The sequence below is a fragment of the Panthera onca genome, chromosome A2 (assembly GCF_046562875.1).
Source record: "Panthera onca isolate mPanOnc1 chromosome A2, mPanOnc1 haplotype 2, whole genome shotgun sequence".
NCBI classification, from domain to species: Eukaryota; Metazoa; Chordata; class Mammalia; order Carnivora; family Felidae; genus Panthera; species Panthera onca.
This window is the reverse complement of record NC_138340.1, coordinates 40514590-40533396: the sequence shown is the minus strand read 5'-3', so window position 1 is coordinate 40533396 and position 18807 is coordinate 40514590.

Sequence of the window (18807 nt, the reverse complement as noted above, 5' to 3'; positions counted from 1 at the left end):
AACATAGTGTATCTTTCCATTTATTTGTGTCTTCTTCAATTTCTTTCATCAATATCTTACAGTTTTCAGTGTATAGATCCTTTACCTTCATGTTTAAATTCTCCTAGGGAGACTGTGGTGACAAAGCCATGAAACATGTCCCATACACTATCGGAATTATATGTCATGCTGTTTGCAAGTCCTAGGAGACTTGGAAGCTGATATACGGTACCTATGGGGTGGACTGTGAGCTAGCTTGCTCCCAAGAACACACATGGAGATTAGACATGGTGAAGGTCTGCCTTGGTAAAGAACATCCCCACCCCCAATCATGCCAGCTGCCTTTTCAAGACCCACTCAAATTAAGCTCTGGAAATAACAACTGGATTGAGGTGACAAAATCTACAAAGTGCTAATCCACATTTAGTTGGAAATGAGCTGGCTGGCATAAACCATTTTTCTACATCTTGTAAAATGAGACTATTCTTTCTTTAATTCCATGGAAGCAGATACCTCCTCCAACTGATTTCCTTTATTGGACAAGGTAGATTGCATTAAGGTACCATTTGTCACTGTGTGGAATGTGGTCCCTATAGATATGGCATCAAATAATATTAAATTAAAAAACACAGAAGAGGTTCTAGTCCAAGACGGCAACATAGGAAGACCCTGAACTTACCTCCTCCAGAGATCACACTAGAATAAACCTACTTTAAGAATAAATCCTCCTGAAGGAAGAACTGAGGGCTAACTGAATAGCATCTGCATAACAAGAGAGAGAAAGAACGACAGAAGAGAACAATAAGAGAGAAGGGGAGACAAAGGGAACCCCCACACTCCACATTGCAAACTGCAGTAGAGAAGAACAATACTGAGGGACCAGGGGTGGATTCCTCTGTCCTTGGGGACAGAAAAAAGGCTGTGGTTTAAAAGAGCAACCGATGAGGTGCCTGGGTGGCTCAGTGGCTTAAGCATCTGACTTCGGCTCAGGTCATCATCTTACAGTTTGTGAGTTCGAGCCCCAGGTCAGGCTCTGTGCTCAAGCCTGGAGCCTGCTTCGAATTCTGTGTTTCCCTCTCTATCTGCCCCTCTCCCGCTTGCACTCTGCCTTTCTCATTCTCTCTCAAAAATGAATAAACATTAAAATAAAATAAAACAAAATAAATAATAAAAGAGCAACCGGCATAGAAAAGAGACAACGCTAGAACTGTGACAAGTGGCAGAGGTGCTGGTGGAACTCCCTCAGGGTCAGAGGGACTGGCGAGCAACATGGTTTATGCTCCTTCTCCACCCTCCAAGTGCAGACCACAACAGTGTCCAGATACCACAGCCAGCTTGCTGCTTTGCATGTACTGGGGCACAGAACAAAAGCTGAAGTTTCAGAGTCAACGAGCCTGTAAGAGAGCCACTCCTAGAACTCTGCCAAAAGCTGCTGGAATTCTCTCTGGGAGGAAGGAGCCGACGTGGGCTATGCTCCCTCTCCACCTTGAAAGTACAGACCAGTAAGGGTTCAGGCTCCGTAACTGACCTACTGGTTCAGTGAGCCCTGGGTCCCTAGCCCACACCAGCCCCAGCCATCCCACCAAGGCAGCCACAGAGTGGTACACACTGGGACTCCCCTGGTTAGTGTTCACTACAGCTCCAAGCCTTCATGCCAAGGTGATGCAGGTGCAAAGCAACCAGAACATTCCGGGCTCATACCTCCTCAGCTTCAGAAGGCTTACTAGGGCACTCCTGGAGCAGAGAACCCTGGTGCCTCCTGGCTGACACATACCTTGGATCCAGTCTCCTGCCAAGGTGACCCTTGCACAAAGCCCCATGGGAATCCCTAGCTCATGCTGTGGTTCCAGCCAACCTGCACAGAGACCCCAAGAACCCCCTGCTCACACCAGCCTTGGCTCCAGTCACCTGGCCAGAGCACTCCTTGCAATGAGCACCCCAGGATTTCTCAGCTTGCACCCACTTCAGCCTCAGCTGTTCTGCCAAGGCACACTTTGCACAGAGGGCAAAGAGATCATACCAGCCCATGCCCACCTGAGCTTTAGGTGTCCTACCAGTGTGACCTCTATGCGGAACAGCCCGGGAGCTCCCAGCCTATATCGAGCCACAGCTGCCCCTCTAGGGCACCCTCTGTGTGGAGATTCCTGGAACACCCAAGTTTATAGCTACTTCAGCTTCATCTGTCCTGCCAGGGAACCCTCTGAGCAGAGCATCCCGAAACCGTGGAACACCCTGGCCTACACTCACTTCAGCTTTAGTTGTCCCAGCAGGGTGCCACTGGACAGAAAACACTGGCACTTCCCAAACTTCACCCTGCCTCAGCTGCAGCCACACTGCTAGGGCACCCTCTGCATGGAGAGCCCCAAGATACCTGGGCTCACATCCACTTAAGCCTCAGCTATCCTACCAAGGTGTCCTGTGCATGTAGAACCTTAGCACACCCAAGCATGTACACACTTCAGCTTTAGCTGTCCCACCAGGGTACCTACTGCATGGAGAGCACCAAGGACTGCACCAACCTGTGCCCACTTCAGCTTTAGTTGTCCTGCCATGGTGCCCAATATGTGGAGAGCCCCAGGACCTCCAGCCCACAACAGCCACAGCTCCATCCAGCCAACGAAGTCACTAAGCACACACAGTATACATAAGAGATGACCATTCACAAGACCATTCCCTCAAGTTTAAGAGAAGTAGCTGTTCCACCTATCTATAGACACAAACAAACAAAGTCAAACAAAGTGGGGAGACACAGGGATATGCTCCAAAACAAAGAATAAAACAAAATCTCAGGAAAAAAAACTAAATGAAATGGAGATAAGCAATGTGCCTGCAGATTTAAAGGAATGATCATAATGATGCTCACTGGGCTACACAGAATAATTGAAGAATTCAATGAGATCTTCAACAAAGAGAGAGAAAATATTTAAAGGAACCAATGAGAATTGAAGAATACAATGGTTAAAATGAAAAATACACTAGAGGAAATCAACAGGTTAGAAGATGCAGAAGAACCTATCAACAATCTTTAAAACAGAGTAATAGCACCCACATTGAACAGGAAAAAGAAAAAATAATTTTAAAAATGAGGTAAGTGAACAGCATTTGAACAACATCAAGTGAACAAACATTCACATTACAGGGGTCCCAGAAGAAAAAGTTAGAGAAAAAGGAGAAAACTTATTTGAAGAAATAATAGCTGAAAACCCTAATCAAGGGATATTAATAGACATCCAGGTTCAAGAAGCACAGAACATTCCAAACAAAATGAACCCAAGGAGGTCCACAGTATGACACATAATAATTAAAATGTCGAAGACAGAGATAAAGAGAAAATTTTAAAAACAGCAAGAGACAAGCAAAAACTTATGTACAAGTGAAACCCTACAAAGCTACCAGCTGATTTTTTCAGCAAAAATGTGGCAAGCCAGAAGGCAATAGTGTGATATATTCAAAGTGCTGAAAGGAAAAAACCCACAACCAAGAATACTCCACCCAACAAGGCTACCATTCAGATGTGAAATAGAGATAAAGAATTTCACAAGCAAAAGATAAAGTAATTTATTACCACTAAGCCAGCCTTACAAGAAATGTTAAAGGAATTTCTTTAAATGGAAAAGAAATGGCCATAATTAGATGTAAGAAAATTATAAATAAAAAGATGGAAAGTATGAGAGCATATACATCAAATGTGGGAGAGAGAGTAAAAAAAAAGTTATTTTAGGATGTGTTTGAGCTTAAGTGACTAGCAATTTAATACAGATTGCTATACACTTCGGATATTATATATGAACCTCATTAAAATCACAAACCCAAAACCTCTAATAGACATCCAAAAAATAAAAAGAAAACCAAACATAACTTTACAGAAACTCACTGGTCACAAAAAGAGCAACAAAATAACAGAGGAGAACTACAAAAAAGAAAAAAGAAAAGAAAAGAAAAAAAAATTAACAAAATGGCAATAAGTACATACCTATTAATAATTACTTTACATGTAAATGGCCTAATTGGTCTATTCAAAGAGCATAGAGTGACAGCTAAAAAACAAGACCCATCTATATGCTGCCTATAAGAGACTCACCTAACACCTAAAGACACACAGAATGAAAGCAAAGAGTTGGAAAAACATCTACCATACAAATGAGAGTGAAAAAAAAAAGCCAGGTTAGCAACACTTACTTCAGACAGAATGTACTTTAAAACAAAGATTAACAAAATACAAAAAAAAAGGGCATTACATAATGATAAAGAGACCAATCCAACAAGAGGATATAACAATTATAAATATCCATGCATAAATATCTATGCACCCAACATTGGGGCATCTAAATATATAAAGCAAATACTAAGAAACATAAAGGTAATATGTTAAGGGACTTTAACATGTCAATTACATCAATGGACATATCAACCAGGCAGAAAATGAGTAAACAAACAGTGCCTTTAAATGACGCATTTGACCAGATATATACAGGACATTTCATCCAAGAACAACAGAACAGAAAAGAGAGAAACACTTTCTTTTCAAGTGCACATGGAAAATTCTCCAGAGGAGAGCACGTTAGGCCACAAAAGTCTCAATAAATTTAAGATGAATGAAATCATACTGTCCATCTTTTCCAACCACAACGGTATGAAACTAGAAAGAAATCACAAGGGCAAAACTGGAAAAAACACAAGACACAGAGGCTAAACAATATGCTACTGAATAACCAAAGAGTCACTGAAGAGATCAAAGAGTACATGGAGACAAATGAAAATAAAAGCACAATGGTCCAAAATCTTTGGGATATAGCAAAGGCAATTCTAAGAGGGAAATATATAGCAATACAAGCCTACTCAAGAAACCAGAAAAAGCTGAAATGAACACTTAACCTTACAACTAAAAGGACTAGAAAAAGAAGAATAGAGACCAACGCGAGTAGAAGGAAATAATAAACATAAGAACAGAAATAAATGACTTCGAGACTAAATTTACATATTAGATAATATATACATTTATATATATACACATATATATATACATTTATATATAAATATATATATATATATATATAAATGTATATATAATCAATAAAACCAAGAGCTGGTTCTTTGAAAAGGTAAACAAAATTGATAAACACCCTTAGATTCATCAAAAAAAATAAAAAGAGAAAGGACCCAAATAAAATTAGAAGCAAAAGATAAGTAACAACCGACACTACAGAAATAAAAAAGATTATAACCGAATATGATATAAAAGTATATGCCAACAAACTGGACAACCAAGAAGAAATGCATAAATTCCTAGACTCAAACAATCTTCTAAAATTAGTCAGGAAGAAACAAAAAATCTGAAAAGACCAATTACAAGTAACAAAATTACTAGTCACAAAATTAGATCTGTCATCAAAAAATTACCCAAAAATAAAAGTTTAGGCCCAGACAGATTCACAGATAAATTCTACCAAAGACTGAAAGAAGAGTCAATACCTTAACATAACAAGGCCATATATGAAAATGCCAAAGCCAACATCATACTCAATGGTGAAAAACTGAGAGCTTTTCCTCTAAGATCAAGAGCAAGACAAGACACTTTCACCACTTTTATTCAACACAGTACTAGTCACAGCCTAGTCACAGCCATCAGACAAGAAAAAGAAATGAGCAGTATCCATATCCATTGGTAAGGAAAAAGTTAAACTGTTACCACTTGCAGATGGCATGATTCTATATACAGAAAACCCTAAAGATTCCACCAAAAAACTATGAGAAGTTATAAATTAATTCAGTTAAGTTGCAGGATACAAAATGAATACCCAGAAACTAATAGCATTTCTATACACTAATAATAATGTAGCAGAGAGAAAATTAAGAAAATAATCCCATTTAAAATTGCAGCAAAGACAATAAAATACCTTAACCAAGGAGGTGAAAGATTTGTACTCTGAAAACAACAAAACACTGATGAAAGAAAATGAAGGTGACAGAAACAAATGGAAACATATTCCATACTCATGGATTAGAAGAATTAAGACTGTTAAAATGTCTATTCTACCCAAGGCAGAATAAACCTACAAATTAAATCTACAAATTTAATGCAATCCCTATCAAAATACCAACAGCATTTTTCAAAGAACTACAACAAATAATACTAAAATTTGTATGAAACCACAAAAGACCCCAAAGAGCTTGAGAAGCTTCTATCTTGAGAAAGAACAAAGCTGGAGGTATAACAGTTCCAGATTTCAAGACATAATACAAAGCTGTAGTCATCAAAACAGTATGATACAGGCACAAAAGTAAACACACAGATCAACAGAAGAGAGAAGAGAGCCTAGAAATAAACCCACAGTTATATGGTCAGTTAATCTATGATAAAGGAGACAAGAATACAGAATGGAGAAAGACAATCTTTTCAATAAAGGATGCTAAGGAAAATAGATACCTGCAAAAGAATAAAACTGGACCACCTTTTAACATCATACACAAAAGTAAACTCAAAATAGGTTAACAACTTAAATATGAGACCTGAAATCAGAAAAATCCTAAAAGAGAACACAGGCAGTAAGTTTTGACACCAGCCATAGCAACATTTTTCTAGATACGTCTCCTCAGGCAAGAGAAACCAAAGCAAAAATAAACTATTGGGACTACACCAAAATACAATGTTTTTGCACAGTGAAGGAAACCATCAACAAAACAAAAAGCAACCTAGCGAATAGGGAGAATATATTTGCAAATAGTATATCTGATAAAGGGTTAATATTCAAAATATATAAAAAACTTATATAACTCAGCTGAACACGAGAAAACAATCAGATTAAAAATGGACAGAGGAAGTCAATAGCTTTTTTCCAAAGAAGGCATACTAAAGGCCAACAGACACATGAAAAGATGCTCAACATTACTAATCATCAAGGAAATGCAAATGAAAACCACAATAAACTATCACTTTCACCTACCAGAATAGCTAAAATGAAGAAAAAAAAAAAAAGTGTTGGTGAGGATGTGGAGAAAAAGGAACCCTCACGCACCCCTGCGGAAACGTAATGAAAACAATAATTCAAAAAGATATATGTGCCCCTGTTTATTGCAGCATTATTTACAACAGCCAAGATACAGAAGTAACCCAACTGTCCATCTACAGATGGATGGATAAAGAAGATGTGGTATGTGGTATACACATATATGTGCATATATACATAGACAATTGAATATAGTACATCCTTAAAAAAGGATGAGCTAATTGCCATTTGTGACAACATGGATAAACCTAGAGGGTATTATGGTAAGTGCAATAAGTCAGGCTGAGACAAATACTGTAAGATTTCACTCATATGTGGAATCTAAAACACAAAATAAATGAATAAACAAAGAAAAGAATCAGACCCATAAAAACAGAGAACAAAGTGATGGCTACCAGAGGGAAGAATGGGCAGCGGATGGACAAAATGTATGAAGTGGAGAAGGAGACACAGTCTTCGAGTTACTGAATAAGTTACAAGAATAAAAAATCTATCATATATATATATATATATATATACACACACATATATATATGACTATGTATATATACATTTGCTTTGAATACATATATATAGATAGATAATAAAAGCATACGGAGAGTAGCCAATGATATTATAATAACACTGTATGGTAAGAGAGGGTAGCTATACTTGCGGTGAGCACAGCATAACATATAGAGATGGTGAATCACTATGTTTCGTACCTGACACTAATGTAGCATTGTATGTCAACTATACTCACATAAAACCAACACACACACACACACACACACACACACACACACACACACACACAGACAGCTATTCCCTCTTCAACTTTCTTCCTGTTCTTCTCAAGAAAAAGTCTCAAATTGGTACAAATGGGTCCTTAAAACTTCTATAATGCTTATAATTCTTTGCTCTAACAGATGGTAGGCCTTGAGCTGAGGGTCTTCAGACAATAGTATTTATGTAGAATTGAACATTAACATTTGATTTTCTTAGCATGGGGCACTCTCACAGTTACCTCTCTTTATGGCAATTAATTCCTATTTTTCATTAATAATTTCAAATTGGAGTTTTCTTATTGTGTATGCTGAGGTTTTAAGATGAATTAAAAAAAATTTTTTAATGTTTATTTATTTTTGACAGAGAGAGACAGACAGAGCATGAGCGGGGGAGGGGCAGAGAAAGAGGGAGACAAAGAATCCAAAGCAGGCCCCAGGCACCGAGCTGTCAGCACAGAGCCCGACCCGGGGCTCGAGCTCATAAACTGTGAGATCATGACCTGAGCAGAAGTCGGATGTTCAACGTACTGAGCCACCCAGGCGCCCCTTAAAGATTTTAAATAAAGGGGCAGCTGGGTGACACAGTCAGTAAAGTGTCTAACTCTTGATCTCAGCTCAGGTCATGATCTCACATTTTGTGAGTTGGATCCCCACATCAGGGTCTGTACTGACAATGTGGAGCCTAACTGGGACTCTGCCTTCTCTCTGCCCCTCCCCTACTTGTGCTATCTCTGTCTGTCTCTCAAATAAACTTAAAAAAAAAGTTAATAAAAATATTAAATAAAAACATAGTTAGCATGGGAATACGAGAAGAAAACACATAGAATAGAAATGACTCAAGTTTGGGTGAACATGAATATAAGATACATTGAATCTTTGTAAATAGGACAAAGTAGAGTTTTAAAAGGAAGGTTTAAGTGGCTTCCTCCAACACCTTGGGAGCTTCTAATTCCCTTAATGACCAAAGAGGGGGTCTTTATTTAGCTCAGGCAGAGGAGAAAGAGAGAGCTAGAAAAATACACACTTTTTTAAAAATTAAGGAAGAATGTAGATCAAGACCTAAAATTCCTACTAGCATATAAAGTACTTTGGATAAAATTAAGAGGTATAAAAAGCCCCAAGAAGGTGAACTCAGTTCTGCACCGGTTGGGAAATCCAGCCCCACCTTCCCTCAGACCTCACACACTTGGTCACAACCTGCACAATCATACCAAGCACCTCCGCTCAGAGCAAGCTGAATTCATTAGGTTGTACAAAAGTACCAAGGACGGAGGAAACCACAGTAAGACCAAGCAACATTCATCGCTCATGAACTCAGCATAGCTGGAACTAGGTATTCACTTTAGGATCTTATACACTGTCATCCTTGAACACAATACTGTCAGGGGCATTTTCACACTTAGGGCTGAAATGGCAAGTACATTTGATTGCAGAATATCCATGAATTAGCAGTGTCTATTTGAAACTTATTTTATTTTACTTTAATATTTTAGAGAAAGCTTGTGAACAGGGGAGAGGAGTTGGAGGAGAGAGAAAGACAGAGAGAATTCCAAGCATGCTCCATGACCAGAGTGGAGTCCATCATGGGGCTTGATCCCACAACCCTGCGATCACGACCTGAGGCGAAATCAAGAGGAGGACGCTCAACCCACTGAGCCACGTAGGCTCCCCTGACAAACTCTTCTTACAAAGGTCCGTGGGAGCACATCTTCTGCCCTGGGCATGGGAGTGGGGAGGGGCAGCATCTGGGCTTGGTACCTGCAGCTCCGCCAGAGGAGTGCCAGAGGAGCACCATGTGCCAGCTCACACAGTAGGGAAAGCTTCAAGACAGACCAATAAAGGATTCGGTTGGAGGGAGGATCCCAGACCTACCATGCCTCTTTCTCAATCCCCAGGGTGGAGATCCCAGTGACTAGAGACTCCAGCAGATAACATTCTATCTCTTCCCCTTGACCTCAGCTTTAACCTGTGCTATAGGGAGAGAAATCAAAAAGAGAATTATAAGGCATTTTAAACATATATGTGGTCCCATGGACTTCTTAAGGCAAGTTTTAAATAGCCAATGCCACCCTGAACTGAGATGGGAAAAAAATCCACACCCTATTTTCAAAGACATCTACTTGAAATTAGACATACCCTTCAACTACAAAGAAAGGAAACAAGTACCTGTGACTTTGCCATTCATAAAAATGGCAAATACTTTCACATGTCATACTTATTATAGATACATCAAATTATTTTTATACCAATTCCTAATTTGGTAGACCCACTACTAATTGTGGTTATTTAATGCAGCAATAAGGAACCGCATGTTACTACTATACCGCAGATTTATTTTTAAAAATATTTTGATAATTGTCAGTACTACTGGCCTCTCTTGTGACCCTATGATAGCTATTTAATAATTTTAAAACATATTCTGAGAATATGATTCAGAAACTAAAACTTCACCAGATGACTGAAAGGGTCCACAGCATTCAGTGGGTTAGGAATTATCTATCAATGCTCTGGATTGTAAGCACGCTGGCTCAAGGACAAAGTCCAGACCTCGCTCACTTGTGAACCTCACCCTTCTGCACCCAGAACGCACATAAAAGATGCCAAATAAACAGTTCCTGACAAAATGCTCACCATCTCTCCACTAATGGCATATAATGATGTTTTCGCTACTGAGGCAAGGGATAAAGGCTACATTTTAAAGACAGATGGATCTAACGGGGTTTTCTCAGTAATGCCTGTGCCTAAAAGAACCAATCACTTCTACCCCCTCTGTTCACTGTAGGGGCCCCCAGGCTCATCCCTAATTGCCGATCTGTGCCCACAATGTGCCTGTTTTGGCGTGTCCGGCAGTATCTGCTCTCCCTCCATGAACGAGACTCATTTTGATGTCTGTGTTAGGGATGTGCAGCTGGACTTCTCACTGCAGCCTACACCAAGGACTACACCCTGAGTAGTGATTCTGGGGGTGCTGACTGGACAAGTGTGCCATGTGGATGTTACCCCTCACTCCCAACCATCGTGTTGCCAATATCCTCATATTTGTGGCGATCGTCATTTGATTTTTGGCTGTCTCCAATGTTTACCTCCTAATCTTGTCTCTGAGGATAAAACTGAGGCACTTCATGGCTTAGAAAATACTGAGAGAGCCAATCAGATCACTGGATTTGACTGTGAGAGGGCAGGGTGTGCAATGAATCGTTTTCCCCTGCAGTGGGAGCAAAGAGAACTCAGGAGAAGCTTCACTGCTGTTTGCAGCAGGAAACAAGGAAGGGCCTCATTCTGAATGTGTTCTGCTCCTCTCTACCAATTTCCTTCTTATTTTCAGATTACTTTGATTGGCTAATGAGATGTCTAAAGCATGAGATTAATCAATTCAAACCATAACCACAGCTGTGCTTGCCTCTCAATAGCCTTTGCTGCCAGCACCAAAAATATAGCCTTTCTCTACAATAAACACTTTTTATAATACCAATAAGACCACTCCAGGGAGCATTGTTATCATGAAATAATCATGGCCCTGTGGGATTTAGGGAGCCTGGCCATGTTTCATGCCTCATAATGCTGGAGCGAGGAGAGGAGCAAGGAAGGGCAGAGGTAAGGGGTAATTATATCAGAACAAGGACACCCCCTATTGTGCCTTTTTGCTTAAATCTTTAGATACCTTGGCCGAGAACATGTACATGTGAATCTTACCAGGTTGAACAGCTGTGACTTTCTTGCATACAGCCATCTGCATTCATCTATTTTTAACCAACCATTTTGGGCTGTCAACCTGCAAACAAAACTTAGGTTAGGTTTTGAATCCTGGTCAAGAATACTGAATTTTGGCCCTTTGTGAGCTCTCCTCACCAGCAGACTACTCCAGCAAATATTATTTTAAAAATTGTAGTTGTCAGCAAACCAACAGACACACTGAATCTTACAACTTGCATTCACAAAAGCAGCCGTGACAATGGACGGATGTGGGAGAGTCTCCAGGGTCTGGGGTTCAGCCCAATGGACTTGATTTGGGCTTGTTTTGATTACATGTAAATTGCCCACCCCAAATGCCATGTCTAGTTTTGGATACCATGGCAAATTAATCATGTTTAGGTAGCAGATAGTGGTGTGGGCAGTTCATATCTGTCAATAATAATGCAAAATGACAGCCAAAAGCAAACAGGGATGTTTGTGAAAAATACTGACGGATGTGTGGTTTTCAAAGGAATATGGCAGCGCTGTGTATGAGTCAACATACTGCTAGTAATGAGTCGGTGAATCAAAGTGATTGTTTCCAAAAATGACTTCTGAACTTAATTAGATCTTATCTCCATTTCTCTTACTGGTGAAACTCAGAGTAACCTATTTCCTTCCAGAGCATGAAAATTTAGGATATGTTATCATAGTTAAGTTTAATATGTTAAGGTAATTTTGTAACTTAAATAGACTGGGGGCTTTGCTTTCTCCTAACAGACAAACTGTCCCATGATTAAAGAAGTGAGGGGGTGCCTGTGTGGCTCAGTGGGTTAAGCATCCGACTTCAGCTCAGGTCATGATCTCATAGCTCATGGGTTTGAGCCCCACGTCTGGCTCTGTGATGACAGCTCAGAGCCTAGAGCCTGTTTTGGATTCTGTGTCTCCCTCTGTCTCTGCCCCTGCCCTGCTCTCACATTCTCTTTCTCTCAAAAGTATATAAACATTTTAAAAAATTAAAAAAAAAAAAAAAGAAGTGAGGCTGACCATTTGTTCTTAACATTAGTCACTACATAGAAAAGTGTAAATATGGCTTAGGTGCAAGGGTGATTATGACCATTTTTCCTCCAGTCCAAAAGGAACACACACACACTCCAAAAAATAATGGAAACCAAACTTATTTGACTCAATTTTGCTCTTTTTCTAGTCATCAACATTATAACTAATCCTTGAACATCTCAGGGGTTAGGAGGGCTGACCCCCACACAGTAGAAAATCCACATGTAACATTTGTCTCTCCCCAAACTTAACTACTGAGAGCTTGGTGTTGACCGGAAGCCTTACTAATAACTAAACAGTCGATTAACACATATTCTGTTTGTTATATTACATATTGTATTCTTAAAATCAAGTAAGCTAGAGAAAAGAAAATGTTATGGAGAATACCCTAAGGACACTGTAGTGTATTTATCAAGAACTATCTACATGAAAGTGGATTCCTGCTGTTCAAACCCATGTTGTTCGAGAGCCAGCTGTGTTCAAAATGGTATCTGTCATCTTCTCAAGGGTCAGGATGGACTTTGAGACATTCAGAATATTATTTCTCAAGAATGTGTACACACTCAGTCAACAGGAGAGGAGTAACACCATGAGGACCGCCCCATTCCAAGCCCCAAGTCCCCTAAAAAATACCACCACCATTTTTTGTACTCCTGGGATAATATTCTCACTCAGCAAATCTCTCTCTCCTTTAAAGCTCCTCTGAAATAGTTCCATGTCCTAAGAAGAGAGGAGCAAGATTATTTTCATCTTTCAGAGACATTGATTCAACCAATTCAGCATTTGTGGGAGACGAAATGTTCCCCTATTTTAATTCCATCAGGCCGAAATTGTTATAAAACGTCCTCCTGTGAAAGAATATTCCATTTTAATCATGATTTCTCTTAAGAAAAAGAAACGTAAACATGTCAACATGACACTCGAGGACCACAATGTGTCTTCCTAATACAATAATAGCCATAGGTTTATGAACCATTCGATGAAACAGCCAAAGGAGAAATTAGATCATTTGGCTCTGGTCGCTGAATGTAATAGATCTCCCCTCGGTTAAGATTGCTGGGAACAGGCCGAAATGATTAATGGAAAAGCTTGATGGTGTAAAAACTGCTTAATGTAAGAGCGCAATATGGCATGCAAACCAAACTAAAACAACCATAAATATTTTAGGCACCTTATAAAGATTTAAGAATATTTATTCCACATATGAATCCTTCATGCAGTATTGGTGAAAGCCTGGAGTCCAGAGGTCTGGAAGGCCGAAACATAACGCTGTGGATGAGGGCTGTGTGCTCTCTCCTTTCTGTTTGCGTTTCCCTGCGACGATTAAACCAAATTAGCCGGCTAACTGCTTCGAAAAACGAGGCAAAGCTCCTGAGCGCCCTTCCTTTTACAGCGCTGTCAGCACTTACTATTCCAAGAAATCTGATCTCCAAAGTTTTGTGACAAGGCACAAGGTTGCTGGGGGTGCACAGGGTCCCTTTGGTCATTTTGTCTCACGTTTCAAGTTTCTACACACCCATGCTCATCTGAGTGTGGTTTGGGGCTTGCCGCACTGGACCGGCCTGGAGGCTGGTTAGAAATGTGCCAGGCACCTAGGGGACTCAGTTGGTTAAGCGTCGGACTTTAGCTCAGGTCTTGATCTCTTGGTTTCTGAGTTCGAGTCACACCTCAGGCTTGCTGCTGTCAGCCTGTCAACACAGAGCCCAGTTCAGATCCTCTGTCCCCCTCTCTTTGACCCTCCCTCTGTTTTGGCTCTCCCCAAAATAAGTGAAAGAAAGAAAGGAAGGAAGGAAGGAAGGAAGGAAGGAAGGAAGGAAGGAAAGAAGGAAGGAAGGAAGGAAGGAAGAAGGGAGGAGGGAGAGAGGGAGGGAGGGAGGGAGGAAGGGAGGGAGGGAGGGACGGAGGGAGGAAGGAAGGAAGGAAGGAAGGAAGGAAAGAAAGAAAGAAAGAAAGAAAGAAAGAAAGAAAGAAAGAAAGAAAGAAATGCATATTCCTGGGCTCATGTATAGGTGATTTGCATGCACATTAAACTTTGAGAAGTCCTGGGTTACACCGTCATCACTGGGACCTCTCGTCTCCCTGCCTCTGTCCCCAAAATGCAGACAGCTCCTCAGAGCATAGTTAAAAGTGGAGTTGGTGAGAGAGTAGCATTGCCACTGATGAGCTGTGTGATTTTAGTAAGATTCCTTAGCCTTGCTGACCCTCAGGTCTCTCCTCTGAAAATAGGGAGAAATAATAGTAACAACTTCAAGGGAAAGAGGAAAGGGTTAAATAAGATAATGTGTTCACCGTATCCACAACGAGATGCCTTGCCCATAGCAAGAGCCAAACCGACAGTAAAAATGTGCAAGGGTACAAAGTCACCAATGTGACCATTCCCGGTTTTGCAATGGACTTTTTACAGATCTGTTAAGAAATTTTTTCTCAACTTCTTTATCTACTCAGTGGGGTCAATAAAGATCCATAACACAGAGAAGAAAAACAGAAAAAAAGAACATGTGTGAAAGTTGGGATAAGAGCTGAGCAAAGTGTTTGTTACTACAGGAGAGAAATAACAATCCTCAGAGCACAATTCTCGGTCAGTTATCTCTTCCTGTGAATCAAATGACCCTAAAACTTGGCAGCTTAAAACAAGTACGTGTTGCCTTACAGTTTCTGTGGGTGAGGAGTTCGAGACCACCTTAGCTGGGTGCTTCTGGCTCACGGCCTCTCAAGAAGTTTCACTCAAGATGTGGACTAGGTCTCTAGTCATCTGAAGGCTTGACTGAGACTGGAGGGTCCACTCCCATGGTGCTGGATATCAGCAGGAGACCCCAGTTCCTCCCACTATGGGCCTCTCTACAGGCTGTATGAGGGCCTTCATGACATGGGGTCAACTTCTCTTACGTCAAGTGAGCCAGGAAAGAGGACAAGCTGGAGGCCACAATTTGACCTCGTCCAGAAAATTATACACGGTCAGGTCTGCCAGACAGCCTCTATGAGAAGCATCCATGGCTGGGGTACTAACAAGGGGCCAGGAGTGAATATGCCGCTTAATTCATCTCCTCAGACCCCCTAAGTCCCCAGTGAAAATAAAGTAAGATCTAAGTACAAACATCTTGGGCAAATACTCCTTCAGAGCAATCCTTATTCCAATCAATTTTTTGCCTCTAAATCCTTACTGCATAGAGATGCTGTACCCCCAAGGTGTGGCTACTATCATTTGTAAAACTTCTGTGGTATCCAACACCCAGGTCACCACAAAAGTCTCCAGTGATGGGGTGAATTTCCAGTTCAACCAGACACACTCTTCCCCACCCCGCCAAAATACCCCATCCTTAGCTCAAGTCCTACTGATCCTTTTAGGTATAGATTAAATACCCCTTCCTCTGGAAGACCCTAGATTAAATAGGACTTTCCAATATCTCCCCAGAGCCATCTCGACTTACTTTATCATAAGGTCTTCAAGTTCAGAATTGGGAAATTGTGTACTTGCCTGTATGTCTCTCTTCATCAACCACAAAATTCAAGATGATAGGGACATATCCAATCTTGTTTGATTTGCATATGCTGGAGTCTGATACGGTGCCTGACACATAGTAGGCCCTCAATTAAAATCTGTTCACGTTTGATTTAATCATTAAATCAATAAATATTATCGACACCCTACTACGTACTGGGCAGAGTTTGGGGCACAGTGGATACAGCTATAAACAAAACCAACCAAGTCCTTTCTGTAATGGGGCTTTCATTTTAAATGGGTAAAAACAGACCAAAAAACTAATAAGCAAAATACAACATATCTGGATATGACAAAATCCTTAGGAAAAAATACCACAGAGCAACAGGACAGAGTGATTGTGGGGTGAGGGGTTCCTTTTTTACAAAACGTGATTTTGAGAGGCCCTATGAGAAAGTGGTATTTGAGCAAAGTTCTGGATAAAGTGAAAACACAGCCATGAAGATCTCTATGTGTAGAGTGTTCTAGAAAGTGGAACTAGGTATTGCAACAGCTAAGGTGGGAACACATTTGGCACGTTGGGAGAATCACAAGGAGCCCATGTGCTGGCATAGAATGAGGTGAGACAGGCGATGGGGTCAGAGTGGTACAGGGAGGGAGAAGAGGTCACGGAGCAGCCCGTAGGCCACTGGAACCATCAGCGAGCTTGACCAGAGGGAGCAGGATCTGATGCGGATGTAAAGACCCATGTGGCTGCCATAGGGAGAGGAGACTGTGGGGAAGAAGAATGGAGGCATAGAATGTGATAGACATTCAGCCTCCAGAAGTTGAAGTCGGCCTGTGATCTGCCTTCTCTGGGGGAAAGAAACATAGAAACAAATAATTACAACATAGCTAAGCAATGGTACAAGTAAGAGCCATTGATTCTAAGCAATACTAGTAACTGCCATTTATCAGTCACTGACGACATGCCTCATGTTCTTCACACATTATCTGATTTATTACTCTAAAGGCCCCTACAAAGCAGGAGACATTATCCACAGGCCATCAGTCTGCAAATGCTACCCAGTTTGCGGCGCCCCCAGTTGTCGACGTCATAAAAATAAACTGAGGCCCCGAGAGGTAAAGCAATTTGCTGAAAATCAAGTTCATTGTCAGTGGCAAGGCTGGGGTTTAAACCCAGGCAGCCAGACTCCAGAGCAGGACTCTGAACCAGGTCAAGATGTTGCCTCCAAATGTCTTTCTTGTGGGTATTTGAGCTTCTGATCTCTGGTCCGAGGCAACAGACAGACCACCAAGGAAAATATGAAGACTTCTCAAAATGATAAAGTACAGGTTTATGATGCTGAAATTAGTTATAAAAGCAGCAATGGGCTTTAATGAGCTAAGAATTCTTTTAGCCTAAGAAGGTGATTTGTATCCTTCCCTGTTCCATGCTCCCAAATTACAAAAATCATTTTTTCTCAGCCTCCCACAAACTGCTAGACCTTACTTACCTTGTTCTCCACACAAACACAGGAGACCTTCCTCTTCTTAAAATTCAGATCTAGTGCTGCTTAAAGTTTCCCACCGTTCCTCTCAGTTTTGCTTTTCAAGGGATGCTGACTTTGGTTTTGCTAACTGTAAGGGCAGCGGGACAGATCTCAACAAACTGCAGAGATAGCAAATGCCTGGTCCTTGGGGCATCTCTCTCTGCTCCTGTGTCCACAGCAGTCAGCCCTCATCGATACCAGCGCCCTCCACTGGTCCTTCAGGAGATGTCAAGATGCTTTTTACAGCACCCCAGTCTTAGCCATCACCAGTAGATCCAAGTAAACCCCGTCTGCCATCTTGGAAGTGACCATCTCGCCCAAGCCTTGGTTATGAAAAGCAAGGACCACCTCACTCAGTGACACTCTTTGAAATGCCCATCAGGGTTCTTAGCTTGGTAATCATGGGGAATACAGATATCCGGGAGACCATGAGTAATGAGGGCAAAGGGTGCTGGGTTGGTGGGTTCTCTTAAAGGGGGAGAGTCGAGAACCATAAATTGTACCTGAGAGGTACCTGCTCCTAAAATCCAGACAAGAGAAGAAGATGACAAGACTGAGATGACAGCAGTAGAGAGAAGTTTAGACAGTGTTTTTCAAGTTGTGGGTCATGAAATCAATTTGCTGGGTCAAGCCCAGCATTTAAAAGTGCAGTAGTAGAATTGAATAGCTAAGTATTGTTTGGTGAAACTCATTCCAACTCTCTGCAGCACATGTGTGTCCTGGGTTGCAATGTAAAAGGTATGTCTTACCACGGGGCACAGTCTCTGGTAAGCCCAATAATGGCTTCCTGGAGATTCCATACCCCAGTCCCCTGAATTTGTGAATGTTACATCACATGGCAAAAGGGATTTTGCACATGGAATTAATGTGACTCATCAGTTTACTGATCTGCCAGTCTTAAAACGGGGAGATTTTCTCCCTACATTTCAGGAAATGGCCCATAGGCTTTCCGACCCACGGAAATGCAAGACCACAAACAGGTGTAGTTTCCAGCCCTTGAATTTGTGGTAACTTGTTACCACAGCAACAGAAAACGGAAAATAATCCAAAAAGTTTGAAGCAGATTGCTGATGTGCTATTATCAGTTCTTCCTTCTGTCTAGTCTGCGACCTTGGACAAGTTAGCCAATATTTCCTTATATAAAAGTGGATACAGTAGAGACTACTCATTGGGTTGTGGAGGGACTAAAATTAATGGCAGTAATGCACATAAAATGTCCAGAGTAATAATAACTAGCATTACTGTTATGACTTTGGCTTAACAGAGAGGCAAACTTTCTGAACTTCAATTACTTATCTGAAAAATGAAACTACTACTCATTTGGTTGGGAGCAAAGACTAACCAAGTATTAT